At 42.5% G+C, this 20,291-nt stretch overlaps 1 long non-coding RNA gene across 1 annotated transcript; it reads left to right on the plus strand.

Annotated features, from left to right (window-relative positions):
- The first annotated feature begins 16,746 nt into the window (after positions 1-16,746).
- Positions 16,747-19,227, plus strand: LOC114603883 (uncharacterized). Its single transcript, XR_003708181.2, has 3 exons — positions 16,747-16,846; positions 16,941-16,978; positions 18,900-19,227. It is a non-coding gene; the product is annotated as an uncharacterized LOC114603883 (long non-coding RNA).
- The last annotated feature ends 1,064 nt before the right edge of the window (positions 19,228-20,291 follow it).

Consider the following 20,291-nt stretch of genomic DNA (forward strand, 5'->3'; position numbering starts at 1 on the left):
GCAGCTGTAGACTTAACTGGAGACTCACTTCTACTCCTGGCTTGCTTAATCCAACAGCAGAATACTAAGGCACTGATCCAAAGGGCATACCACAGTATATTATGCTTTCATGGAAGGAAGCTCACTGTAATTGTGAAGATTTCCTCTTGCTAGAATCATCTCCCTTCTGTGCTGTGGTCCCAGCCAACTAGGGACTAAGTAGTATAACCATCTCAAACTAACTGTCCTCTAGATGATGTCAGACATCACCCCCAGGCAGCATACAAATGGTTGAGGATGAAGGCAGTTACAGTCCAAAAGAATTGGAAGGTACCATCACAGGAAGACTGGTGTGTGATTAATGGAGTGATATTATTATGACACTATAGGACTGTTTTTAGGGGAGGAACCCACAAGGTCAGGAGAGAGTCTGAACAGTAACAGGACAGAAGCATGCCTTTTGACAGCCAGTATGTGGTACAGTGGAATCTCAGTTTTCAAGCGTCTCAGAAGCTGAATGATTCAGAACCTGAACGCTGAAAACCTGGAAGTGAATGCTTCCATTTTCAAACGCACCTCAGAAGATGAGCGGCTTCCAAGGCACATTTCTCCATTTTCTCAATGGAATTTGCTGACCGCCCATTGCCCATCAGTTGTCGAAAGTTTCGGAAGTCGAATGGTCTTCCGGGATGGATTACGTTCGACAACCGAGGTACCACTGTAGTGGTTTGAGTGTTGGGCTAGAGCCTGGAAAACCAGAGTTCAAATCCCTGTTCAGCCATGATTTAGATTATTGAAAGAAAATGTAAGTTTCATATCAAACGGGAAGTCAAAATTTGTCCACATTGAGGGCTATGAGAGAGAGAAAACTGAAGTTCATTTGTCCTTTTCATTCCAGAGCAGAGAGCAAAAACCAGCTCATTTTGTCAAGCATCAAACGGAGATCATCCATGCTCTGCTTTGCTAATAAATTTAATAAACACATACCAAACTGATTTAAAAGTGTTCTTCTTTTATACCTCCCTCTTTGTGCAGTCATCCCACAAAAAGCTCTGTTTGGTTTATGTTCCTTGGGCTATGTTTGACTTAGAAGGTCACAGGATGGGCTGACTTGATGGAAGACAGTGCAACAAATTAAAATGAATGGTGGGCGCTTTCGTTTCATTCATTAAATTAAGGAAATAAAATGGACCCCCTTGCTCTTAATGGAGTGAGACCTGCCTTATTGCTCCATGACAAAGTTTTGATTTCAAGCAAGAGGAGGTTTTGTAGCAGTTGCAGCTTTTAACACCCCACAAATCTGTCTTTCATAAGGACTGCACACCTCTCAAAAGTGTCAGAAATGCTGGCAACTTTTTCTTTGTGGCTTTAATTACATCCCTGTTGTCCAGAAGAAAAAGTGTTTCCGCTGCATGTAATGAAAGAAGAGAATTGTTTTGATGTGTGATTTGTATCTGTGTCCTCTACAGCTTAGATTTATATGTGAATATGACACATGGGAAACTTAGTGGGTCACACCTGTCTCTCTGGGGAATGTGACTAATTCTATGTGTTGTTTGCAAGATTGCAGATACTAGGGAAGAAATAAAGGTGCTATTTACACTGTGCCAAGCCCAGACTGGAGCCATGGCTAACAGAACCTAGGTAGGCAGGATAAAAGATGCTTTTTGAGGGGTTTAGGATCCCTGAAACCAATTGAATGAGCTGAGGGTTTAGGCACAAATTTGGAGGTGGAAAGATGATGATGGTGGTGATTATTATTTTATTTATACCCTGCCCATCTGGCTGGGTTTCCTCAGCCACTCTGGGCACCTTACAGCATATATAAAACATAGTAAAATATCAATCATTTAAAACTTCCTGATACAGCACTGCCTTCAGATGTCTTCTAAAAATTATGTAGTTCTTTATCTCCTTGACATCTGAAGGGAGGGTGTTCCACAGGACAGGTCCTCTGCCTGGTTCCCTGTAACTTGGCTTCTCGCAATGAGGGAACCGCCAGAAGAACCTCGGAGGAGGACCTCAGTGTCTGGGCTGAAAAATGGGGGTGGAGATGCTCCTTCAGGTATACCAGGCCGAGGCTGTTGAGGGCTTTAAAGGTCAGCACCAAAACTTTGAATTGTGCTTGGAAACGTACTGGGAGCCAGGGAAGATCCTTTTGTTATATAGTCCCAGTGGCCACTCCTAGTCTAGCTGCTGCATTCTGGATTAGTTGTATCTTCCAAGTCACCTTCAAAGGTAGCCCCATGTAGAGTGCATTGCTGTAGTCCAAGTGGGAGATAACCAGAGTATGCCCCACTCTGGTAAGACAGTCTGCGGGCAATTAGGGTCTCAGCCTGAGTACCAGATGGAGCTGGTAGACAGCTGCCCTGGACACAGAATTGACCTGTGCCTCCATGGATAGCTGTGAGTCCAAGATGAACTGTAGCTGAGCTGATGGTCCTCCCCAAATTTCCAATTTCATCTCCAGAAATTGACCTCAGGGACCCTTATCTGGTGAACAAACTCATGACACTGGGAGCTGTCCAGCATTCTGATCTGCCTTCCCATGCATATTGCTATTACTTCCACCAAACCCCAGAAAAAAGGATCATAGAATAGAATCATAGAATCATAGAGTTGGAAGAGACCACAAGGGCCATTGAGTCCAACCCCCTGCCAAGCAGGAAACACCATCAGAGCACTCCTGACATATGGTTGTCAAGCCTCTGCTTAAAGACCTCCAAAGACGGAGACTCCACCACACTCTTTGGCAGCAAATTCCACTGTCGAACAGCTCTTACTGTCAGGAAGTTCTTCCTGATGTTTAGGTGGAATCTTCTTTCTTGTAGTTTGGATCCATTGCTCCGTGTCCGCTTCTCTGGAGCAGCAGAAGACAACCTTTCTCCCTCCTCTATGTGACATCCTTTTATATATTTGAACATGGCTATCATATCACCCCTTAACCTCCTCTTCTCCAGGCTAAACATGCCCAGCTCCCTTAGCCGTTCCTCATAAGGCATCGTTTCCAGGCCTTTGACCATTTTGGTTGCCCTCTTCTGGACACGTTCCAGTTTGTCAGTGTCCTTCTTGAACTGTGGTGCCCAGAACTGGACACAGTACTCCAGGTGAGGTCTGACCAGAGCAGAATACAGTGGCACTATTACTTCCCTTGATCTAGATGCTATACTCCTATTGATGCAGCCCAGAATTGCATTGGCTTTTTTAGCTGCCGCGTCACACTGTTGGCTCATGTCAAGTTTGTGATCAACCAAGACTCCTAGATCCTTTTCACATGTACTGCTCTCAAGCCAAGTGTCCCCCATCTTGTATTTGTGCCTCTCATTTTTTTTGCCCAAGTGTAATACTTTACATTTCTCCCTGTTAAAGTTCATCTTGTTTGTTTTGGCCCAGTTCTCTAATCTGTCAAGGTCGTTTTGAAGTGTGATCCTGTCCTCTGGGGTGTTAGCCACCCCTCCCAGTTTGGTGTCATCTGCAAATTTGATCAGGATGCCCTTGAGTCCATCATCCAAGTCGTTGATAAAGATGTTGAATAAGACTGGGCCCAAGACAGAACCCTGTGGCACCCCACTAGTCACTCTTCTCCAGGATGAAGAGGAACCATTGATGAGCACCCTGCCTGGCCAGATACCAGTCAGGAAATTCCAGGTGCCCAGCCAATCCACATTGCACATACCTATGTCCTTCAGTTCCTGGAGTAGGGTTTGAGATCCGAGGGCAGGGAGTCCTAAGTAGCCCACTCACTCCCCAAGCACAAGATAGCTATGTGCCCTAAAGTGCTCAGAGACAGTGAAACTTCCTGTGAGTCACTGGTGAATCATAGACTCGTAGAATTGAAAGAAACCCCAAGGTTCATATGATGTGAGCTTATAATGTTCATCACAACCTCAAAGCCATTTCTGAAAGGCTTTGCAATCCAAAGGCTTCCTTTGTTCAGGGTAATAAAAGCCCAAACTACCTTAAAATTGATAATCTGGAATGAAAATAATCCTCTTGTGTGCAACTTGTTCTCCATTTGCATTCTTATATTTTTCCTTTTCATCTCATATTCATCCACTTTAATGAGCTTAATTAACTACGATGTCTAATCCTACAGCATACATTACACAAATCAAAGTGGCAGAGGAAGTCTTTTCATGCCATTCCAAGATAATACTTTGGTCTTTTTTCCCCCCAAGTGGTTTGGAGTTCAGGGGCAACTTTGGTATCCTTTCGAAAATCGGAGCAATGCAGAGACTTAAAGGCACCTTTCTGACAAATCTATTTCTTTGTACCTTTTGGGAAGTTGGAGTGAATCCTGAAAGAACCCACTCCTTCTACTCTTGCTGCTCACTTTCTTATTTAGGGAGCTGGACTACTTTTGACCTCTGTCAAATGAGCAGCCACAAACTCCCCCTTTAGGCAATGTTTTGTACCCACCTCTCTCTCTCTGCCCTGACTGAGAATCTCAAACCTATTCCAATGATGAACCCCCAGGGATATGCACTGAGAATTATGAAAGGAAAGAGTGAGGGGACAAAAATCAGGGTAAATGACATAGCCTGGGCATGGGGTGCAGTGAGAAGTAAAGAGAAGGTGAAACTATCATACAAAGGGGCCATTGTGGAGACAGTACTGTTGAACCCAGAAACTTCTTGTGGGCTTCCCATAGGTATCTGCCTGGTCATAGTGAGAACAGATTGCTGGCCTAGATTGGCCATTGGTCTGATCCAGTGGGGCTCTTAAGTTCTTACAAAAGTGCTCAAGAAGGCAAGTGACTTTATTTTTGAGCGTGTACATATGAATCACCACATCTTGGAAACACTTCTTCTATTGCTCATATGATGACCTTAAATTCTGACACACGTTACAAGGAGATCTGGATATCTAGCAACACTGGCCTTACCTGAGTCATGTGTTGCTGGGCTCTGCAATTTCGGTTTGCAGGTAGGGAATTTAGAGTATTAGTGCTCTTCTCACCATCAAATGAACTATTGCTCCTTGTCCACACCAAAGTAGCATTTTAAGGGCACACCATTAAGTCTTTTCCCTGAGTGGAATCATTATAAATAGGGAGAGTTTTATGTGAGGAGAGCATGTGTACTTTCGAGCCCTCCCCTTCAGCCTGAAATGGTTCAGCTTACTTTCTGATGGAAACAAGAAGGCTCATTCTAAACTTAAGTTTGTGAGAAAGAGAGGATTCTTGTAAAGACAGTAACATAATCAGGACTGGATGGGGAGTTGGTGGGAAGGTGATTGCAGGACAGGCACCACTTCCAACAAACCCTTCTCCCCCCATTGGAAGTGGTGGAGCAAGATAAAATCTGTTAGGAGCCAATTCAGTGCTAGGTAAGAGTCTCCTGCTGTTCTGAAGAGAGGAGCAAATTTCTAAGAAATCAAGAGAGGGAATCCATGCCTCTTTACTGGCTTTCTGTCCAGCACTTTCTTTCCCTGCCTAGCCGAACAAGGCCTTATTTAATTTATTATTTCCATTTATGAGTTTTCTAATATCAACTTTTCTCCTGGCAACATACAAGAAGAGTCTATTATCAAAATTCCACACAGCATAGATACAACATCTCAACAGTAAATTCAACCTAGCAGCAATTTGGGGCGGGCGGGGGGGGGGGGCTCAGCAAAAAACACACCCAAATATTAAATTTGGCATAAAACAAACACAAGCTAGCCACTGGCAACCAATTCAATTACCAGAACAAATAGGCTCAAACCCCCACCCTGACAAAACCAAAGCCCAGCAATTGCCATCAATATTCAGAGACTAAAATGAATGATATTAAATAATGATTAAAGGAGGACTGCTGTGCTGTCCCCCAATTCCTTTTTTAAAAAACTCTTCCCCTGCAAAAGAGGCTTCCATTCTTCTGCCTTGTTCTCAGGTTGCATTGGAATGTCTTCAGAATTTTAGTGGGTGCAGGTTTTGAGCTTACCTCAATGTTGAAAAGTGGCCAAAGGATTCTGTGGGGATTGGGAAGGGCAGCAGTGAGGACTGGGTTTGTGTGAGTGGAATGCCTGATTGTCTCTGCAGGTGCACCCATGAAGCCCTGAACTCACCACAACCCTGCCTCACCCCTGCCCCATTGCAGTAAGTGACAGTGATACTACTGTTGGGAGGGTAGGTGAATGTGTGTGTGTGAGAGAGAGAGGGGGGTGGTTCTCACTGATCTTCTGATTCCTGTAATGACCTCTTGTGGTGCTTGCTAACGTACCAAGAGAAGGGAGATGGTGACATCAAACCTTATGGAGATACTTTCAAGTATGAGCCGTGTGCCCCCAGGGTTAGCATCTAATAATGAGATAAGTAACTTCAAAACTTGAGATTAGAGATGTTTCTTTTCATCCCACATGTGCCATCTATTGCATATTTGAAAACTGTCAAATTGCCCATGGCCTAATAATCTCCTCTTCAGGCTAAATATATACCTGACTCTTTCAGCTTTCTCTCCTGTAACTCTCTTTGCAGACCTTTTTATCCCCTCTCAGCTCTCCTCTGAATCCCTTTTCTCATTCCCCTTAATCTGAAATAAAAATTAATGAATGGAATATTGCCCTGGTGAGCTGTGAGGGGAATATCTGACTGTGACTTCAGCTAGCCAGGGAACGTATTAAAAATAAAAAGAGTGGTGAGCACTTTATACATTTGTCAATTGAGTTACGGTCTTGATCTCCTCTCCCTGTGACCTTCAAGCTTTCAAGCAGAAAGCAGAGTGAGAGTGAAGAAATATTCCAGGTCACCTCCCCATTTGTCCACAGGCCTTGTTTGAACACTGCCAGGCAGTCCTCTTTGGTCCCACTGGGTCTCTGCTGTGTCTCTGATGCTTAACCATTCCTATAAATAAATTACCCTCAACCTTATTTTTACTTCTCAATCATGTACTAGATATTGGAGAGACTGAACTGTGTTGCTTGTGTGATGCTGCGTTCCCCAAAGTGACATACATTCCATGATGATGTGTGCAATTCTCCAGGAAATAATATTTAGGGGAAAGTTTTCAGGAGTGCAACCATCCTTTCTCCTGTATAATGTCCTGAGGACTGTTCTCCCCAGGGGCATTTGCAACAAGGTTTTGGATACATATTTGGTAGTCACAGTCGACACCTAGAATGGCTAATCTCAAGAAAATGGGGTTTTTTAAAGGCATCCCTCAGACAATTTCATAACTGTTAAGTTTTCAAAGGAACCTCTGCTCCATCTAGCTCAATCTGCCTCCATCCCTCTACCTCCACCCCCCACCTCCTGATCTTTGGCACTAACTAGATGATGATGAACTGCACTTAAGGGTACTAAAGTTGCCTGTGGGTGTAATCTCAGAGTTTCTGTCTATAATCTTTGAGAATTTTTGGAGAACAGGCATGGTCCCTGTAGACTGGATGCAGGCGAATGATGCCCCCATCTTCAAAAAGGAAGAAGAAGAAGACCCAGGTAACTTCTGACCTGTCAATGTGATATGGACACCAGGAAAGGTCCTAGAACAGATAATTGAGGAGTTTGTCTGTGAGTTTCTGAAAAACAAGTCATACCAGACAAATCTCATTTCTTTTTTTTGGGGGGGGGGCGGGGATAGCAGTACAAGTTTGGTGAATCAGGGGAATGTTGTGGATATAGTGTATCTTGATTTCAGTAAGGCTTTTGACAAAGTTCCCCATGATAATCTTCCAGAGAAACTGCTACTGTAAATGTGGGCTGGACGAGGTAACTGTTAGATAGATTTGCAGCTGGTTGATTAGCCAAACACAAAGAGTGCTCACAAATGGTTAATCATCATCCTGGACAAAGGACAAGTATGGTCTGCAGGGTTTTGTCCTGGGTGAAATGTTGTTCAATGTCTTTAGAAATGATTTGGATGAAGGAATTGAGGAGTTGCTCATCAAATTTGTAGATGTCACCAAAGTGGGAGGGGTGGCTATTGCTGCAGAAGACAGAATTGGGATTCAAGATGACCTTAACAGATTGGAGAACTGGGTGCAAGTTAACAAAATGAACTTTCAATAGAGACAAATGGCATGTTCTACACTTAGGCAGGAAAAACAGGCTGCACCAATATAAGATGGGGGACATCTGGTTTTCCAGTAATACATGTGAAAAGAGTCTCAAGATCTGTGTAGTCCACAAGCTGAACATGAGTCAACAGGGTGATGCAGCAGCAAAAAAATGAATGCTATCCATTAAAACAGGCATGGGGTTCCTTTCAGCACCATGGGCTAGATCCTGATCAGGACTGGCCTCAGAAGTCAAATTTGATCCCCATCTGTTAATCACCATAACATCATGCGGTATGGCACTTTGAAGTCCCCAAAAAGTATCTTACTTTTGCCTTAGAATCTGCTGAAAGAAAAGGAGGGAAGGAAGGAAAGAAGATGTGTGAAAATGGACAGAACTCCTTGAAGTTCATGGGATACCTCTTCTCCCTTTTGCCCTACTATTCCCAAAATCATCCCATCATGTCCCAAATTTCACAGCATACAGAAGATGGAGGCATTCAATCTCAGCCCTATTTGTAACATCAAATATTCAGCTTACGCATAAGAAGTAGGGAATCATGGACATTTGCAGCATCTCAACTTGAATCCTCTTAATGCGGCTCATCCACTTCTAATCTAATTACCTTACTTCTTCTGAAGAGCAGATAATGTATCCTCTGCCTTGTCATATCAATTTCAAAAACTCTGTTTCTCAAACCATGTTGCTGCATTGAAACGTTGCTGCTTCAAGAGTTCTAATTATGTGCTATGTGGTACTTTGGATATGTCAGCCAGGTTTTACCTATTGCTGTCATATCCAGCTTCTGTTCAGTTGAGGCTGCAGGTGGTTTGTACCCAGTAAGAGAGTGATGGTGAACTTGTGGCCTGCGAGCGCTCCAGTTAGCGAACAGCCTTTACCAATGGTGTCATGGGCTTTGAAGACACTCAAACTCAGGATGCAAGGGAGAAACGTGCTAGGAGGAAGGCACGCTTGGCAAATCCACACCCTGATCAGCTCCCATACAGAAACCAATGTCCCCACTGTGGAAGGATGTGCGGTTCCAGAATTGGCCTCCACAGTCACTTACCGACTCATTGTTAAAACCGTGTTTATGGAAGACAATCTTACTCGACTACGAGTGATCACCAAAGAAGAAGAGGAAGACAATTCCCATCAACCCAAAACAGTGGCCATTCTGGCTGGGTCAGATGGGAGTTGGAGTCCAATACCATGGTGGGGGGGGGGGACAGATTACTCAGTAGGAGCAGATCTCCTAGTTGTTCACACTGGTGAGAGAGCTTGACTTGGATGTTAGAGGACATTCGGCACAGAAACATGTGTGTATACCTTTAAGAAGTTTCTGGGATTAATTGGCTGCAGGTGACCGTTGCTATAAAGGAAAAAAGCTGAGTTTTGTTGCTTGCCTGCAGGAATAACACCCACCAGAGTTTGTGTTTATTTGCTTAGTAATAAAGTCTTCGTTTTAGTTTGGGTTTTTACACCTATGTCTCCTGGAGTCACTCTGTCCTCTGCCACCGGCTGGAAATCCCCCTCCAACATTGGAAACATAATCTGATTCAATCTGGTCAATTGGTACCAAGGTGGCTTACTGGACTGTTATGGTCAGCCTTTCTACTCTCCATCCTGAACATATTCTGTGGACTATATAAAGGCTTATAGCAGAGACCTGCTTGCTATCTTACACTGTGGCTCAGACTTAGGTTGCACTAACTATTCCTTATGCTGCCTCGACACTAGATGTCTCCAACTTCTTCAAGCCAGTGGGTGCATTTGGAATTTTGATAAAGTGCTCTGGGCATCAGTGATGCTGTACGCCAGGGGTCAGCAATGTGTGGCCCATGGGCCGGATGTGGCCCATGAAGACCGTTTTACTGGCCCACAAGCTGCCCACTAAACAGGCACAGCACAGTGCGGAGACTCGCTAAGCCAAGCCGCATATTGCATCTGCGCATGCCCAGATGCCGAAAATCACACCTGCACAGCACACTTTTTTGGTGTCTGGGCATGCGCAGAAGCGATTTCCGGCGCTGTGGACATGGGCAGACACGATTTCCAGTGTTGGGGACTCACCGAGTGGAGCTGCAAATTGCGCCTGTGCATGTGCAGATACTGGAAATTGTTTTTTGCACATGCCCAGATGCCGCAGGCGTGATTTTTGGTGTCTGGGCATGTGCAGAAGTGATTTCTGGTGTTGCGCTGTGCCGGCCCGGCCCACGGACGATCTCTGTGGGAGTGATCCAGCCCATGGCCGGTAAGCCTTGCTGACCCCTGCTGTACGGGCATGGCTATAAATCAAAGCAGCTGCCATGGTCTGTGACATAACACTGTTACACACCATGGAAGCCACCACTAAAAGTGTAGAAAAATCGACAAGCCACACAAAGGTGCAGATATGCACCTCTTTCAAGCACCTACATTTGCCACGGCTGCACTCACTCACAGAGAGAAGCTCTTGGCACCACTCCCCTGTTCTGAGCAGACGGGTGGTGGGTATCCTATGGCAACAGAAACTGATCACGAAGTGCAGATTGTCTCTCAGGTATTGTGGATGTTTTAGGGGATATTTTCTGAGAGCTTTCACAGGCACCATAGATGGTGCTGGTGGGCATAGCCAACTTCACACGATCTGGATCTATCACGGGGCAATATGGATGCTTGAATTGATTCCCAGTCTTTGAGTCTAAGAAGGATCATGCTGATCAAAGTAAAAAAAATAAATAAATCATCGCTATGCCTAATCTCAGTTCTGCATTGACTTTGCTTGTGAGAGAAAAGATGCATGGAGGGTGATGGATGGAGCTGGGAAGGGACCACTCTGAATATAAATGAGGGGTTGAAATCAATCAGGTGGTGCAGGATAAGTTGGTGGTCTCAGAACATCACTGTTGGCCCTCTACTGCATACAGTGGGTGTTACTTTGTTAAGCTTGGTTAGCTCAGTAATTGACAAATTCCCAGGCTAAAAACAAACTCTTCTCATTTGTCTTCCCGTGCATTTTATTGATATTTCCTTTCATTCCATTCATTTACTCTCCCTTGGCATAGCAAGGTGCCTGTCTGGTTCATAATAAAACGTTTGTTTATTATAATACCTTAATTTTACCTCATTTGCTGGCGCCTCTGAAAAGCACCAGCCTCTTAATAGCTTATTTACAGAAAGTGAGCTCACAATCTCACCTTACTTTTTCTAATTATAATTATTATTCCTCTAAAGGCCAAGCTATAAGTTGCTTCTTGATAAAAATGGCTTCCTCCTGATTTTTAAATGATTGATTCCGTGCTTACAGAACATGCTAGAAATAAATAAATAAATAAATAATAAACAAATAAATAAATAAATGGACAAGATGATCATTGGGTCTGGACTACATGAGCCTTGGAGCTTCTTTGCAACTCTAGAATTCTAAGATTCTGTAATTGTATGAAATGTGGCAACCCTAGGCAGAAGATTCTGATGAAGAAATGTCTAACCATGATCTGTTTTCACCATGATCGGTCTGAGAGCTCCATAGGGGGAGTTATCATAAAGACACAAAATAAAAGACTTTTGCATCATTGAACTAAGCAGATAAGCCTATGGAAGTCTTCTCAGAAGCAAGCTCCTTCAGTTCAATGTGACATAAACCTCATCTGCACTATGCTTTAAAGCAGCACTATACCACTTTCAACAGTCATGGCTCCCTCAAAGGGCTTATGGGAACTGCATTTTGTTAATTAGCAGTGCAAAGGGTAGTTAGGAGAGCTATACCCCACGACCTACAATTCCCAGAATTCTCTGGAAAGAGGGATTGATTCTGAGAACTGAAGCTCTCTGAGGGGAATAGGGGTCTCCTGATAATTCTAAACCCCTTCCTTGTTCCTAGGTATTACTGGTTTGGGTAGTGGTTGAATATTTCAATTCTTTTAGGTGCGTGTCAAGAGAAAATGGTTCCTGTGGCCCCATCAGCATACAAGTAACATTACACATCAGAGAAGAATTCACACAAAAAGGATACTTGTTTTCTGAGAGTTCTCTGGGGATTGGAAACCTGTTAATATTAAGGATAACTGAAGAATGGAATTGTTGCCAATTCCTATATGAAATGTTCTGACATGCACCTCTCCATCTGATATTTGGATGGGTACTTGGAGATCCCAGTTGTTTAAGTCCCTCAACCTTTCCCAGCAGTGGTTCCACATTTGTGTAATGGGCTCCCTGGTGAGGTATGCCTCCCTCCCTCCCTCCCTCCCTCATCGTTAGCATTTAGGAAGAACTGAAAAACATTCCTGTTCATCCAGGCATTTGAGGCCTGAAAGATGTTGTTCATGGTAAGCTTAAAATTGCTAGCTATGTTGCAAAGAGTCTTATACTGCAAGGATGGAAGGATAAACATCCACCATCTACTGCGTTCTGCACATCTCGGTGTCCTTTCTACCTTTGAACATACCGCTTACAATCATCAATTTTCTTTGGATATCCGGTTGGACATATGGATTGCCTACATTAATTTAAATGTTTAAGTCAAGATTGATGGAATATTTTTATTTTTAATACCATCTTCTGGTGTTCCACTTTTTCCTAAAAAACCCACAACCCACCAAATTAATTACTTAAAAAAAAACAACAACTACACTGTGAGGTCATGTGATTGTTTTTAGATGTCCATAATGTATTTAAACATCTTTACATATTTTGTTTACAACTGTGCTGTTTCACTGCTTTGTTGTTTGTCAATCAGGGCTCCTTTGGGAGAGATCAAAATGTTAACAACAGCAACAACAGCCAACAGATTTCAGGCTACTTCAGATATTGTGATGCCGTTCTCAGCAGTTTGAATATATCAAAAATAGATATTTAAACATGGAAAGGAAATGAACATATAAATATGTATTTTAGAGGATTTTTTTATTTTTTATTTTTTTAAATGCAGGTAAATTGAAGAATAGCTCAGTAATGAGTAAATAAATGAGTAAATAAAACTGGTCCTCAATGGATAGATTTCCCTATCCATAATTAATACTGAGCTGCTTCATAAATGTACTAAGGGAAGTTGCCCATCACATATATTTTTTAAAGATTACTGTTATATGGTTTCCAAGTTGAAATACTTTTGTTTGGAATAGTGTTTTAGTGTCTGTGATCACTGACAACTGCTAAGGTGACAGGGGGAAATTGCCAGATGCTAACAATGTTACATCTTTACCTACAGTTATATCTGCATTATAAACTGATGGGTCCATTTGTTAAAATGCCACTCTTTGGAAACATATTTCTGCAACCACAGCTTCAATGCAAATCCCTGTAGTGAAATCAGAGTGAATTCTGTAGGGAGAGTGATCTCCTCTGGGGAGACAAAAGTTATGCTGCCAGAACAGAATCACCTCCCACACTGTGGGAGAAGACAAGCAATTTGAAATATAGCGCCCATTAGCAAGGCAGGTTTAAAGCTTTCTTAGCTCTAAATGAATCTTCCAATTGATGCTTTGAAAGCCTGGGCTGCTTTTTGAAGGACCTGGCTTGGTTGTAAAACACGTGGGCCCCTCACTTATTCCTGTGTGAAATCTGGAAATTGTGGGTTTTGGAAATCAACAGGGAATAAATGATGCTGTCTTTCTGACTCATAGAAAAGCAGATTGGGAGGGCAAAATAAACTTTGCTGCAGCAACATCCCTCAACAATGGACATTCACAAAGTATCAGAGAATTGGGATAAGATTCAGGGAGTGCAAAAACCTTAAGGGAAGTTCAGGGAAGTTTTTAATGTGTGACATTTTGATGTATTTTTAATCTTTGTTAGAAGCTGCCCAGAGTGGCTGGGGAAACCCAGCCAGATTGGTGGGGTACAAATAATAAATTATTATTATTATTATTATTATTATTATTATTATTATTATTATTATTAACCCATAATGAACAGATTGATCATTTGGATCAGTGATCCTGGAAACCAGCTGTATTTCAGACCTGTGTTCTGGCTGGCTTCCTTGCTGTAGATTATCTCATTTCATACTCATTTTATTTAAGACACTTATATGCTGCTTAATTATTTGCATTTCTAAATTAATAAGAAATCCACAGAAAATGGGGCCATAGAATCATAGAATCGTACAGTTGGAAGGAACTCCAAAGGTCATCTAGTCCCTGTGAAAGCATCCATGGCAGATGGCTTCCCAACATCTGCCAAGGAAGGAGAGTCCACAACCTCCTGAGGGAAACAGTTCTACTGTTGAACAGCTCTTACCGTCAGAATCCCCCCCCCCATATGTTTAGTCAGAATTTCCTTTCTTGTAACTTAAAGCCATTGGTTCGAGTCCTACCTTCCAGAGTAAGGGAAAACAAGCTTGTTCTCTCTTTCATGTGACAGTCCTTTGAAGATGCTTATCATATCTCCTCTCAGTCTCCTCTTTTCCAGGCTAAACATACCCAGTAAAAGGTAAAGGTAAAGGTACCCCTGACCGTTAGGTCCAGTCGCAGACGACTCTGGGGTTGCGGCACTCATCTCACTCTATAGGCCGAGGGAGCCGGCATTTGTCAGCAGACAGCTTCCGGGTCATGTGGCCAGCATGACTAAGCCGCTTCTGGTGAAACCAGAGCAGCACACGGAAATGTTGTTTACCTTCCCACCGGAGTGGTACCTATTTATCTACTTGCACTTTGACATGCTTTTGAACTGCTAGGTGGGCAGGAGCTGGGACCAAACAACATGAGCTCACCCCGTCATGGGGATTCGAACCTCTGACCTTCTGATCGGCAAGCCCTAGGCTCTGTGGCTTAGACCACACCACCACCCGCGTCCCCAAACATACCCAGTAAACATACCCAATAAAACAATTAAAAGTAATCATAAAATGGAATGGCACCTTAAAATCATTGCTGGAATCAAATCTTTTTCATGCACTTGAAGTTTGGTCTAAAATCATCTGGGAGGGAACTCCATAGACTTCTGCCCATTCTACGGAATGCCTGGCCTCTATCAGTTATGAATTGTGCATCTAAGCCATAGGGGACCATCAGTAGAGACTCCCCCAAATTGCTCAGTAACTGGGCCAAGATATAAGGGCTCAAGTTAAGATATCCTGATGCTATGACTGCCATGAAGGAGGCTACTTCAAAGGCCTATAAATGAAAACCCATTTTTTTCAGCACTCTACCACAGCTGGAAACTGAACATTGAGGTTCAGGCGAATAGTTTGTCTAGATCAGAGGTGGAGAGTGCTGCTGAGTGATTTATTTGACTTATTTCAAGGAAACAGGCAGAGCTGCAAGGCTTAAGCAGGTTCCTTTACTTACGATCAGCTGTTACATGTTACAAACTGATATGGAAGGGGGGGCATGTCTTCTTCACCTTCTTCTTCGCTACAATATATCCATTTATTTCCAATGTCAAAAGGGACTAAAATCTATAAAATTCATAGAAAATCAACATGCCAATTTGCTCAATTTCTCTAGGACTCCATGACACCTCCCCTGTCCTCCATAATCCCTCAAGTAAGGTGTCAAGACCCTAATCCTGTCAAATCACTCTGCCAAGCCTTTCCTCTGGGCAATGCCAGGTGACAGAATATGCATACATGGACCATTGACTTCTCATCACCGGTACTCAGGAAGTGCTTATCTGCGCATATCTCCAGCTCTGCATATTCCCCCCTCCCTCCTCCATATGTTAATCCGGTGTAACCCAACCTCTCCTTAATGTATTCATGATGTAATCTGTGTAACCCAACCTCTCCTTAATGTATTCATGATGTAACCTGTGCAACCCAACCTCTCCTTAATGTATTCATGATGTAACTGGGATGTATTTTGCACTGTATTCTGGGACATGGAGGGAAGTTTCAAAAGTTCATGTCACCCCTTTCTCGCTGTTCAATCTCGTCTTGAACCTGTTGCGCAATAAACTTGGATCTTCTGCAGTTTGCTCCTGCCTCCGGCTGAGCTCATTTTTCCTCTGCGGGGACCCGCGGACTTAGTCCAACGAGCTGGGTGGCAGAGCAGCCCCGCACCCAGATTTTACCGTAACAAAACTGAAGCCAGCAAAAAGGGGGTGGGGTGTGTGAAACTGAATTCACAACTCAGGAAAGCCACCTGGTCCCTGCTCCCAGGTCCATCAACCCCATAGTGGCTTCCTTCTTCTTAAAACTGTGGGAAATGTTTAAAGGCTGTTGCCTGTTCCAAGAGAGAGCTTGCAGCCTTCCAGAATGGACTCCAACTCCCATCAGCTCCACCCAGCATGGGCAATGGGAGTTTGGATGCGAATTGTAGTCCAACGGGTACAATGTACATGTGGTCAAACCTGGAGTGCCACAAGTTTCTCACCCCGTATGACAACAAAGCAGGCAGATTATCTAGGGTCTTGAATAATACCCATTACAGCATCAACATTCCACCGAAGCTGAAGAGTGCAAAGCAATATGGTGTGCAAATAGGTTACTGTGTGCAAATTTAAGTTGAATGTTTCTTATATTTGTCATGTCAATGAGCTTTAAAATGACTCCTGGAGAGTGCAGTTCCTCAGGTGTGGAGGACTTTTATTAGGTCAAATCAGGATGTGTCTGGGATGACTTGACTAGGTTACTGATCATGTAGAGAAAGGAATTTGCATGTCTCAGAGGTCTCACACTGGTATGCAACACCTAGCTAGTGAGAGTCACTCATTAATCAATCTACATCGAGGTCAGCAGCTTCAAAGTACAGCTTTTGTCCTTGGCTTCTCAAGTCTCTGCTTGAAATGTTACTTATTACAAGGAATATGGAGATTTCTGGAGTCAGTGTGCTTAAGGGCATTCTTAAAATGACAGTGAGGCTGAGCTCCTTAGGAACATCATGCTCAAGGTTTGATGAGCTCTAAGTTTGAGCTTATGGCAATAACAATATCTTGGCTCATGTCCTTAGAAATTGTATCTGAGTGGTAAGAACATCCAAATTTGCATTAGGCAGGGGGATTACTCTAGTACCTATGGATTTGCAACTTACAAAGTTCTTTCACTTCCTCCTTGCCTTAGGGAACAGCTTCTCCAGACTCTCTGGTAAAATGTCTTGGGTATGTATTGCAGTATTGTGGAAGATCATAGTTATTTCGAGAAGGTTTATGTAGTATGCAACAGTCTAGAAATAATGTGATACTGGGTGTTTAAATGGTTGATTTTGTTCTCTTTAACAAAGTATTAGATTCTCAGAAATAGTTACATGCTGAGATTGTCCCATGTGGGAATTGTGGTTGTTAAGATGGGCTTTTGTGGAACAGGCACTTTGGCTGAAGTGTTGTTTGGGGTTTTTTGGGGGTTGTGTTTGTTGGTGGTTTTTCTGTCTCTTTATTTAAAATCTTGTGATACATTTGGAAATTGTTCAGTTTGGTTGCATAGTTTTAAATGTTTCATTTATTATAATCTTGGAGTTATGCATTTTTTAAATGCCATAAGCCACCTTGAGAATGGCTTAAACTGGTGAAATTAGGAAGTTTCTTTGCAGGCATTTAAAATTTGGCTAGGTGATCCCTATTCCACTTGCACAGCTTTAATTCTCAGAGTCTCATGGGAAGAAGAAATGATTATTAAACCACTCTGAGAATTGTGGTTTGGGGGGGGGCACTAGGGGCGCATTGGAAGATGGCCAACAATAACATCTCTCCTGCTCGCATGAGGTAATTAAGAGGCTGATATGGGAGTATGCAGCCTCCCTTGTTCCTCAAGGATATGGGGAACACTGCCTTGCCTGCTGTGGCCATAAATCACCCCCGGATTCGAAAGAAGGGGGTGAGGGCACTAGGCACAAAGCCCTTGTGTGGGTCCTGGCTCTTCCGGATGCTGTCTCTGATCGCGCACTAGTTGCAGCAATTCGAAATAAGCAATTAGAGAGAGAAGCAAATGCACATATTTCAAGTGAAGAACGGGAGTGAAGACTGCTAATTGAAGTGACGTCTGTGAAAGTAGAGTGACGGGTTGGATTTAACAGGAATATATCTGAAGAAGATACATCAAAGATACATCAGAGGTTCGGTATGTCGGAGCAGGACTGGATGGGGGGGGGACTTTTTTCTTTTCTTCTACGTGAATAAGCAATAACCCCTCCCCAAGAAAGAACCGTTGCATAACTGACCTAAGCAGGATGATTAAAAACTGTGTGGAAATGAATTACTAACCAAAAGTTTGGTTTATGGAGATCGAGAAAAGAACAAGGGCTCTTGGAATGACACAGTAATAAAAAGGGAGTTGCCATCTTGGCAGGTTCTGTCGAAAGATTTATGGTGATGATCGGGAGGAGGAAGTTATGGACTGGCAGAACCTCAAAGGACTGAGAAAGGGAGTGACGGATCTGTGAAGATTAATGAGCAAAAACCCACACAGGATAACAATTTGTTTTAACCCGCTTGTGGAGACTATCAGAGGTCACAAAGAGAAAGGAAAAATATATGAAAATAACAAGAAGAGATGTGGAAAATAACAAGAAAGGATTGGATAGAAGGGTGAACACTATTTGGACAGATTTGTGGACAAGCAGCAGCAACAAGAAGATTGGATCCCTTTCGGAACTTGAAATATGGGTACCCCCAACAAAAAAATTAAAATTCGGCTTTGTAATTTGGAATTTATGTGATTTGATTTGATTTGATTGGTCTGTTAATAAAAATTATTATTTTTTTTAAAAAAAGAGAGAGTTGTGGTTCTGCATTCACCTCAAACGACACTGCTTCCATTCTGCTGCAGTTCATCTTCCACAAAAGGTTAGGTTATTTGAGATAATTAAGTATGTATATTATTATTATTATTATTATTATTATTATTATTATTATTATTATTTTGTTAAATTTGTATGCCGCCCTTCATCAAAAAATCAGAGGGCAGTTAACAGCATAAAAATTCAAACACTTCATCAATTACAATCTCATTATGTTATTCTATTGCATTCCTTTGAAACACGATGCAAATGGGGGGAAAATGTAATCAATTTTATATCTTTCACAGATGGAAAACAACCACAGCAAATACCATTCACATTTGCTGGATTGACTTCCATTCTGGACAGGGAATGGATAAGTGAACACCAGCAATTGCTGCCCCTGTTTCTCTTTTTGTTGGAGTTTTCTGACATTCCTATCAAAGATACATATCTGCAGGGCTGGATTTATGTTTGATGAGGCCCTAAGCTACTAAAGGTAATGGGGCCCTTTATATGTCCAGCTGTCCTTTGTCAACAACAAATTGCCGCTGTTTTTTATGTTGATTATATGCTATATGGTAATTTATGGACCTAAAAGCCTCCCATCCAAACAATGACTATCATCAGTGCAGGTAAGAAAAATTTTTAATTTTAATTTTTATCATCTACAGTACTGTTTTATTTATTTTATAGTACAGTACATTGATTATTGCTTTCATTTTATGGATCAATGGTCTCGTTAGGTAGTAAAATTCATATTAAATTGCTGTTTTAGGGGTTGTTTTTAAAAGTGTGGAACGGATTAATCCATTTTGCATTACTTTCTATGGGAAAGCCCACTTTGGTTTTGGAACGCTTTGGTTTTGGAACAGACTTCCGGAATGGATTAAGTATGAGAACCAAGGTACCACTGTATATAGAAATGAGCAAACCAGTGATATTTTAGGGAGCAGACTAGAAGGCAGGGCCCATTACTTACATCATAGGAGCCTACACAACACAAAACACTGTTGCTGTATGTAGGTTTTATTTTATTTGTTTTTTTATCATCCAGGTTTTTTTCCCTTTAATTTTTTTGGGGAGCGGGGGCAAGAGAGTGGGGCCCTAAGCTATAGCTTGTTTAGCTTATACATAAATCCAGCACAGGTACACCTGCCTTCTCTAAAGAGTTAACTTGATTCTAAGAGAGAGTGTGTGTGTGTGTGTGTGTGCGCGTGCACGCATGCACCCCGCTTGAAATGCAGGCACTAGGGCAGAGCTACACTTTCCCTTTTTTAAAAAAAGTGTTCCATATTAAGGATGACTGTAGAACCTAGTGACCTTTAAATGGGATGTGAAAATTGAGTGTAATTGAGTGGCGTGTCTGTTAATTATGTAAAGGGATTAAGAAGTGAAGAGGAAAAAGCCAATGTTGACCCGGTCTCCGATTCAGAGGGCAGCCTGCCAATTTCCAAAACCATTGTTTGCTTTGTGACCTCTGCTGGAGGGTTTCAAAGTTCGCCTTCAGATATATGGACAAATCAAAGGGATGAGAGACAGAGGTGAAGGTCAAGGAAAAATAATTGCTCCAATAAGGCATAGAAGTGGCCAATGGTTTTATGCAAAAAAAGAGGGGGGTTTAGCAACGGTGGGGCAGGGAGGGAAACAGATAAGAGAAAGATGAAATGCTGGACTGCATTGGTGAAGAAGCATATCCT

The sequence above is a fragment of the Podarcis muralis genome, chromosome 9 (genome assembly GCF_964188315.1).
Source record: "Podarcis muralis chromosome 9, rPodMur119.hap1.1, whole genome shotgun sequence".
NCBI lineage: Eukaryota > Metazoa > Chordata > Lepidosauria > Squamata > Lacertidae > Podarcis > Podarcis muralis.